Raw genomic sequence first — 9942 nt, forward strand, 5'->3', positions numbered from 1 at the left:
ACACCTTGACGGGTGGCTGCCATTGTACCAACGCAGGGTATGTTTTTCGCCACGCTACCTTTTAAAGGAATATCAGTAAATTAATAATTAACCGAAGCAGCATAGAGTAACATAAACGTGTTTGATGTCAGGTCAATTAGTACAATCCTGAGAACAATCACCGCAGTATCGGTGCCAAAACGGAATCCCTGATCGGGCAACAAAGATTAAGCCATTAAGGTGCCGAGGAACAAGACCCTGCTATCCAAATCCAAAAGCCGGTTGTTCGCAGCTTGCCACGATGCATTTCTGGTACAAACTTGCGTCCACGCTAAGTGAATTTGTGCTCGATTGGACGCGCTGTGCGTCCGCTTGGTGTCTGTCACGCCTTAGATGTCGGTCGCACAACCATCGTGTGCAATTGTATTAAATATGTCCATCTAATTCTGACCTGCATCACAGCGTGTGGAAGCATTGGGGTTCTTATCTTTTTTAATGCAAGCATGTTAAATATGTTCATCTAATTTAGACCCGCATCGTGTAGAAGCATTCGGGTTCTCGTCTTTTTTAATGCAAGCATGCGAAGGCCAGCCTCATCCATTTTGCTTTCGTCCACATATGGCCAAGCTTGCTCCCTTTGTGGACATCATCAAAAACCCTAGTCATGGGAATCTTCAGCCGGGGGAAGGGGAAGCTCCATGCCGGTGCCAGCTCGTCCCGCGTGCCGCCTCCATCGCCCATGCCAGCCTATGAGATGGAGCTGTGTATAGACAGTAGTTGCTGTGGCCGGGACCGGGGCTTGAAGTGGCACTCACATTATCACTAGGCATTATCGTGGTCGGATGTTAACCTGGCTGGTACCTTCACTTGCACCGCATCCCAGTGTCGGTGATGTCGCGGTCGGCCTGGGCACATGCGGAGGAGGTGCGCAAGCGCTGCGCCCTCCTGACGCTGGAGCATCGGTGCAACCATGCCTATGCGCCCGACTACCTTAACTGGAGGCCCGGTTTTCCACGGAGCACGACATGACCCGCACGCTAGCGAAGGAGCGAGCAGACAGTGAGCGGCGCATGCAACAAGTGCGCCTGGAGGAGCGCGCGCAGCGCTGAGCACACGAGGAGGAGGAGCGCTCGGAGCACGAGGAGGAGGAGGAGCGTGCGTCATGCAGCTGAAGCGCGGGCGCAACACGGAGGAGGCGACACAGGCGACCTGACAGCAGGACTTCCTTGGGCGAGTTGCCGCCGATCTTCGTCGACCTCACCAGCCCCGGGGGACGAAGACGCGGAGGGCAGCCTGCTGGGCGATGGGAGGCGCCAATTTTTTAGGCTAAATTTATGTTAATCAATTTTAAGTGGACTTTGGCCGACATTTGATCGACAATTTTAGTATTTAATAAATTTTTAATTGTGTGCATGATCTGTAATTTTTGTTTGGGTCCACCCGAAAATGCATCACCCTTCGTTGGACGCATCATCCGACCCAAACAGAAAAATGAACACATCCATGCACTTGACCAATCAAAAAGCGGACAAAATTAACATTAGTTTGGGTCGGCGCGTTCAATCGTTTTGTTCAAGCAGGATCAGAGGCATCCAACTTATTAGTGAGAATGCCCTGGTTATCAACCTACTCTTAATACATAAATGGGTTCTTTGCAAGAAAGAAGAATAAAGTAACTCTCGAAAACTCTTATTGAATGAGAGAGTCAATATGATATTGGTGTGGGTTCTAGCAACTAAACGTCGTTACAAAGGTCTTTTCCTCGGTTCAATACATAATGAACGAGGCCAACTTTAGTTGGTCAATCCGATCAGTTCATTGATGGTTATAATGTTTCTTTAGCGAACCCCCTCTAATACGAACGAGCTTTCAAATATTTGTCCCACATTCATTCAGGAGGATACTCATAAGGGATTGAATACCATATCAATGGGTGTCCCATCTTGCAAATAGTGCATATCTTGCCTAGGCAAAATTTTGAAAATGATCCCTTTATTCCCACATCTTCGTGCTACTTTATCCCCAATTTTGATTTTACGTTTCTGTAAAATATATACCAGAACCATTATGTCGAGGGGTCCATTTGAATTCATCTCACATCAATAACACGCCCTCTTTCACCTGTAGGTAATTTTAGAAAAGTTTCTTTTGAAGTGGAGTGGTAATACTACGCACCCCGCTCTGAAACAAAGAAAAAGTTGCGTGCCGCACTCGTGAGGGAATTTTAGAAGTTCGAATTTATTACACTCGAAAAAAAGAAAAACCTAATCCTTTGAATCTTTTGTATTCTTCAAATCTTCGCCTGATTTTGGAATTGTCCAGAGTTTTCCTATCATAACTTTCCAATTAAGAGTACGAGTCAACATAAATAATTAAGTAGAATTTATGGCTACACAAACCGGTGAAGATGGTTCTAAACCCAGGCAGTTTCCTGAAACCCTTGACTTCAGAATATGGGAAAGTTGCCCCGGGTTGGGGGACTACTCCTTTTATGGAGGTTGAAGTTGCTCTAACCGTCTGTGACGCCCTCGATTTAATCATATGCTAATCATACATGCAAATGCGTATGATCAAACTCAAGGACTCACGGGAAGATATCACAACACAACTCTAGACTCAAATAAAACAATACAAGCTTCATATTACAAGCCAGGGGCCTCGAGGGCTAGAATACAGAAGCTCGATAGACACACGAGTTAGCGGAAGCAATAATATCTGAGTACAAACATTAAACAAGGGGTGCCTTAGAGAAGGCTAGCACAAAAGAAACACGATCAAACCAGGCGAGGCCTCCTGCCTGGGAACCTCCTAAACTACTCCTGGTCTTCAGCGGCCTCCACGAAGAAGTCACCATCGGGGTGACAGACGTCGGCAGGAAACTCCATCTCCTGGGCTCCATCATCTGGTCGCAACAACGGATCAATGGGACAAAGGGGGAGCAAAGCAACGGTGAGTACTCATCCAAAGTACTCGCAAGACTTATATCAGAACTATACTAAGTATGCAACAGTATCAAAGAAGGGGTTTATATGTGGACTGACTGCATCAATGCAAGAATAGAGAGAGAAGGCCTAGTCCTATCAAAGACTAGCATCTTCAGGGTTTTGCAGCAATAGACGAGAGTAGAGCAAGGTAACACAAAAATTATAGTCATATTGTTGCAAAATATTAATATGAGGTCACACCTAGAGATCCTCCCTCGACTCCCTGCGAGGAAGCAATCCCGGGGCAACTAATTTCAGTTAAGTAACAATTGTAGTTGTATAAGATCAGGGCACAACTCCAAGTCGTCCTGTAACCATGGACACAACTATCCGAATAGTTAATTTTCATCCCTGCAGGGGTGCACCAAGTTTCCTGTCACGCTCGATAACACTCTGGCCGGACACACTTTTCTGGGTCATGCCCGACCTCGGAATATTGACACGTCGCAGCCCCACCTAAGCTCAACAGAGAGGCCAGCCCGCCGGTCTAAATCCTAAGCATAAAGGGGTCATGGGCCCACTTGCGCTCTGCGCTCCTGCACGATGCAAGGGCGACCGATGTCAGCCCTAGCACCCCTTTATCACAAGCGTGATGCATCTCGGGACCACTCGGGTGCGCGCCGCTCCATTGCTAACGTCTGAAGAGCTTCGGCTGATATCGCGACGTCGAGTACCCATAATTCTTCCCGAGTAGCCGGTTAGTGCGAAAAGGTCTCCGACCAACCCAGATCAAATACCCAAAATCCATTATCATTTTAATTAAGCCATCGACAAATCCACGCGGGAATCCACCTGCCTAACATCTATTCATCAATGACCGAGTAACATGGTCAAGTAACTGTGTGGTTGTAACATCAGGGGGATACGAGGCATCACCCTCGTTGGATCCCGAACGATGTAACCGTCAAGGTGGACCTAGAGAAATCACCCTCGAGGGTCCCACACTTGAGGGGTTGCACGACAGAGGCATCGTTGGGAATGGTGAAAGAGGAATCACCCTCGATAACCATGACCGACTAGTTGTACTGCAGAGATATCATCAGGAGTACTTCGCGAGGTGTCACCCTCGGTACCAGCTAGTATCTTTGTAGCGTCGCACAACTAAGGGGGTGTAAGTGTTGTGCCGGGTCTGGCTCGTCGATCAGGGATCGAGACTTGAAAACAAAGCGGGGCAACTGGATTACGGGGTCAGAGGGGATGACTGCTCCACCTATACTAAACAGTTTAAAGTGCGGTACTGAAAGTAGCAGTTCATCAAAATTAGGCTATGCATGAGATATAGGAGCTAACTACAACAATAGCAAAAATCTAAGGCAAGCAGGAGGAAGAAAGAATAGGCGATATAGGAATGATCAAGGGGGTTTGCTTGCCTTGTTGCTCTGCGGCAAAGGGCTGGTCGACAGGTGTAGCCGTACCCGGCACCAGCGTCAGTACCGGGGTCTACCGGAGAGAAGAGGGGGAAGAAACAATAAATAACAGCAACATGTGCAACACTAAGCATGACATGGCAAGATGCATGCTAGGCATGAGCTAACGCAGTAACATCCGTCATAGAAGGATCGGGAAAATATCAGATGATATTTCCCGGGTCTATGGCTTCTACCGGTGAGATGGAAAACGATGAAAAAGTTCCATGTTTGTTATGCTAGGGACGCATGACAAACGAATGGACCGCGTATCCGGGTTCGTCTCGTACTGCTAATCAACTTTCATGTTGAAAATATTTTGATGTGACTTACGATTTATTTTATATTAATTTTCAAATTTTATTAATATTTAGGAACTAAAAACAGATTTAATTAATTATTAAATGCTATTATAACTTCAGCATGATGTCATGCTGACTTGAGCAGTTGACTGGGAAACTGACCAGTGGGTCCTACATGTCATTGACACAATGTATTAATTAAGGTTAAATATTAATTAATAAGATTAATTTAGTGGGCCAGTGGGGGACCCACGTGTCATATTCTAATAGGATAATTATTTATCTGTATTAACAGATTACTAATTTATCTATTTAATTAATTAACTAATTAATTAATTAATATATCTATTTATTTATTTATTTATTTTTATTTTTATGTTATTAAGGGGGACCCCACCTGTCATTTGGTGGGAGTGGTGGGGCACTACTGACATTGGAACAGCGAGCCCACACATACGCTACACGCACACACATCCATACCACTAATTCATACATACCACATATACACATATTTCATATACATACACACATATTTCATACATATCCATACATATATTTGCATACATACACATATACATACATTCATTTCTTTTATTTTTATTTTCTTTTTCTATCTAACTCTCTGCCATCTCTCTCCTCAACTCACTAACATCTCTCTCAACAAAGAGAGAGAAGGCAACCTCCACCTCCTCATACAGCAGATCGATGGCGCTGGGACGAGGCGATGAACGCCGGAACGGAACCGAAACGGGGGAAGGAAGAAGGGGGTGTTCTCACCGAGCCCTGTAGATGTGCAAAAATGGGCTCGGGGGAGGCTCGACGGCGCGGCGACGAGGAGGTCCGGTGGAGGTGAGCTGCGGTTGAGGTGAATTCGGCGGCGGCCGGTGTCGGGGTGACACATTGGAGGAGATCAAAGGAGGAGCCACCGGAGGGCCGTCGGGATCGGAGCAGCAGGGAGTCGGGGTGGCCCTAACGGCGGTGAGGGGAGGTGTTTCGATCGGTGGTGAGGGAGGCGGCTGGCGCAGTCGCTGGGGAAGAACAGGCCCGGCCGAGGGCGCCGGCGCAGCCCCGGTGCGGGGTGCAGCGACGGGGTGCATCGACGGGGCACGGTGGCGCTGGGGTGGCACGGGGCGGCGACAGGGAGAAGGCAGGGTGGCGAGAGGCCTCGGCCCACGGAGCCACGGGATGGGGCGACGGGGTCCAAGCGAGGGGGAGATGGGATCCAGGGGAGAGGAGGGAGTCGCTCGGAGGGGAGGGAACCAGGGGGTTCCCTCGTGGGTGGCGATCTGGGGGATGGGGTTCGAGCAACGCTCCAGGGAGAGAGCGACGTGGGGTTGGCCCTGGCGCTCGTGGGTAGTGGGTAGGGAACGACGTGGGAAGGCCCTAGCGGCGGGCCACGGAACGAGAAGTGGGGTGGGGAGCGCTTAGGGTTTCCTCGGGGTCTTATACCCCGAGGTGGAGGTGGCCCGGTTGCGGCTAGGTTAGGTGGGCCGACTAGCCTAGTTGGGGTGGGTCTTTTGTTTTTTTATTATAAGTTATTTTTTATTTAAATATTTAGGGGTTTTAAAAAATTTCAAAAACACCCGATTCAACTTTATAATTTATTAGGGAATTTTTGTAACTCATCCGACATTTTTATTTTTAGTTTCGTAAAACTTTTAAATTCAACTTTTCCAACAGATCAAATTTGCAACGGAATAATAGCGGGGTTTGAACCGACGCGAGTTTAACAAAAAAATCACGGTGACGTGGCAACATTAGCATGGGATCAGTGTAGCTTGATTACATACAATACTGTAGCTAAAGCTGAGGATGTCACAACTCTGCCCTACTAACAAGAATTCTCGTCCCCAGAATTAAGAGGTAGAAGGAAAGAGCTCGGGGTATTCATCACGAAGATGATCCTCGCGTTACCAAGTGGTTTCATCTTCAGAATGATTTGTCCACTACACTTTAAGGAAATTGGTGACTTTGTGGCGAGTCTAACGTTCAGCCTGATTGAGAATGCGGACTGCTACTGCAACAAAAGACCTTCCAACGGCGCCAGAAATATGTGTGTTGACGGCACGAGGAATCCTTCTGCTACGGCTACGCCTTAAGGGACTTCCTAGGAAAATATGCAAAGGATTACCCCCGTGGCCTTGGAGCCTTGCGTTGGTGTTCCATCGAAGCGGAAAGGGTGATGTAGCGCAACGGTGGTAAGTATTTCCCTCAGTTTGAGAACCAAGGTATCGATCCAGTGAAGGAGTATCACAAGAGCCTGCACAAACAAAAAAAGCTTGCTCCCAACGCTATGAAGGGGTTGTCAATCCTTTATAGATTGTTCGCCAAGTGAGAACTGAAAGCAACAATGTAACAAAGCAAAGTAAAAGCAAAAGTGGAAACGATAGGTGTGAATAGACCCGGGGGCCGTAGTGTTTACTAGTGGCTTCTCTCATGAAAGCAAGTAGACGGTGGGTGAACAAATTACTGTCGAGCAATTGATAGAACCGCGCAAAGTCGTGACGTCATCTATGGCAATGATTATATCTATAGGCATCACGTCCAAAACAAGTAGACCGATACTTTCTGCATCTACTACTATTACTCCACACGTCGACCGCTATCCAGCATGCATCTAGTGTATTAAGTCCAAAAGAATAGAGTAACGCCTTAAGCAAGATGACATGATGTAGATGGACAATCTCATATCTACGACACAGCCCACCTTGTTACCCTTGATGGCAACCACACGATGTGTGCCTTGCTGCCCCTACTGTCACTGGGAAAGGTCACCACACGGTAAGAACCCAAAACTAAGCACTTCTCCCATTGCAAGAATCATAGATCTAGTTGGCCAAACAAAACCCAAGACTCGGAGAGACTTACAAGGATATCAAATCATGCATATAAGAAATCAGCAAAGACTCAAATATATATCATAGATAATCTGATCACAAATCCACAGTTCATCGGATCTCGACAAACACACCACCAATTAAGATGACATCGGATAGACCTCCATGAAGATCATGGAGAACTTTGTATTGAAGATCCAAGAGAGAGAAGAAGCCATCTAGCTACTAACTACGAACCCGTAGGTCTGAAGTGAACTACTCACGAGTCATTGGAGGGGCGATGATGATGATGAAGAAGCCCTCCAACTCCAAAGTCCCCTCCGACAGGGCACCGGGAAGGGTCTCCAGATGAGATCTCGTGAAAACGGAAGCTTGCGGCGGCGGAAAAGTATTTTCGTGGATCCCTTGATTTTTTCCTGTTTTTAGGGAATATATAGGCGCAAGATCTAGGTCAGGGGGGCGCCAGGGAGGCCACAAGCCTGCCCACCGCCGCCCCCTGGTGGCGGAGTGGGAGCTTGTGGGCTCCCTTTAGCCCTCCTGGCTTGGCCCACAAGCCCCCTGATCTTCTTCCGTTCGGGAAAAAAATCATTTTGGAGATTTTATTCCGTTTGGACTCCGTTCCGAAATCAGATCTGAAAAGAGCCAAAAACACAGAAAACACAGGAACTGGCACTTGGCATTGAATTAATAAGTTAGTCCCAAAAAAGATATAAAAGGTACATAAAACATCCAAAGATGACAAGATAACAACATGAAACCATCAAAAATTATAGATACGTTTGAGACGTATCAAGCATCCCCAAGCTTAACTCCTGCTCGTCTTCGAGTAGGGAAGTGATAAAGAATGAATTTTTGATGCTTTCATGCTACCTAGCATAAATGTCCTTTGTAACTCCTCTTACGTGACATGAATGTTTAGATCCATTAGATTCAAAACAATAGTTTTCTATTGACGTGGAAACAATAATAATTCAAGCAAACTAGCAAGGTAATCATGAACTTTCAAAATAACAAGGCCAAAAGAAAGTTATCCCTACAAAGGCATATAGTCTCGCTATGCTCTATCATCATTGCACAACGAATTTAAATCATGCACAACCCCGGTATTGGCCAAGTAATTGTTTCACACCTTTACTTTCTCAAACCTTTTCAACTCTCACGCAATACATGAGAGTGAGCCATGGTTTTAGCACTATAAGTGGTGTGGAGTGTGGTGGAGTTTGCAAGACAAAAAAGGAAAAGATGGTCACATTAACTAGGCATATCAATGAGCTGTGGAGATGCTAATCAAGAGATATCAATGTGAATGAGGAGGGATTGCCATACAAATGATGCACTAGAGCTAATAGTATGTGAAAGCTCTTAAAGAAAACTAGTGGGTGTGCATCCAACTTGCTTGCTCACGAAGACCTAAGGCAATTTTGAGGAAGCCTATCATTGGAATATACAAGCCAAGTTATATAATGAAAATTTCCCACTAGCTATATGGTGGTGACAAAACGAGAGACTCTCAATCATGAAGATCATGGTGCTTAATATGCACAAGTGTGGAAAAGTGGTAACATTATCCCTTCTCTCTTTTCTCTCATTTTTATGTGGGCTCTTTGGCCTCTTTTTTTATTTTTTATTTTGGTGGGCTTCTTTGGCCTCTTTTATTTCCTCACATGGGACAATGCTCCATCAATGATGATCATCACACTTTCAACTCAAAACTTAGAGCAACAATGACTCTATATGGAATGCCTTCGGTAGTGTACCATGACAATGATCTAGCATGGCATATACATTAATGGAAACATCATGCTAGCTATCTTACGATCATGCAATAGCAATGTAGACGTGGTGGCACAAGTCATGGTGGTAGTTGCATGGAAATATATCTCGGAATGACTTTGAAAAAGCCATAGTAGGTAGGTATGGTGGCTGTTTTGAGGGAGGCTAATGGTGGGTTTTGTGCACCGACGAAAGTTGCATGACACTAAGAAGATAGTGATGGTGGAAGATGAAAGTGCATCTAAACCATGGACTCAACATTAGTCATGAAGAACTCATATACTTGTTGCAAAAGTTTTATTAGTAATCGAAACAAAGCATTCAACGCATACTCCTAGGGGAAGGATTGCTAGGTATAAACCATCGCGCGATCCCGACCGCCACGCAAAGGATGACAATCAATGGACTAATCATGCTCAGATTTCATCACATAGCGGTTCACCATACGTGCATGCTACGGGAATCACTAACTTCAACACAAGTATTTCTAGATCCACAACACCTTACTAGCATAACTTCAATATTACCAAAACCACAACTCAAAACTAATTGAGATGAGTCAAACTTCTCTAACTATTCAATGCACATGAAGGTGGAAGTTTTCGTATCCCTTTGGATAACTACCCCTTTTGAGACTACTTTCAAAGCATAGATCAACTAC

The sequence above is a fragment of the Hordeum vulgare genome, chromosome 1H (assembly GCF_904849725.1).
Source record: "Hordeum vulgare subsp. vulgare chromosome 1H, MorexV3_pseudomolecules_assembly, whole genome shotgun sequence".
NCBI classification, from domain to species: domain Eukaryota; kingdom Viridiplantae; phylum Streptophyta; class Magnoliopsida; order Poales; family Poaceae; genus Hordeum; species Hordeum vulgare.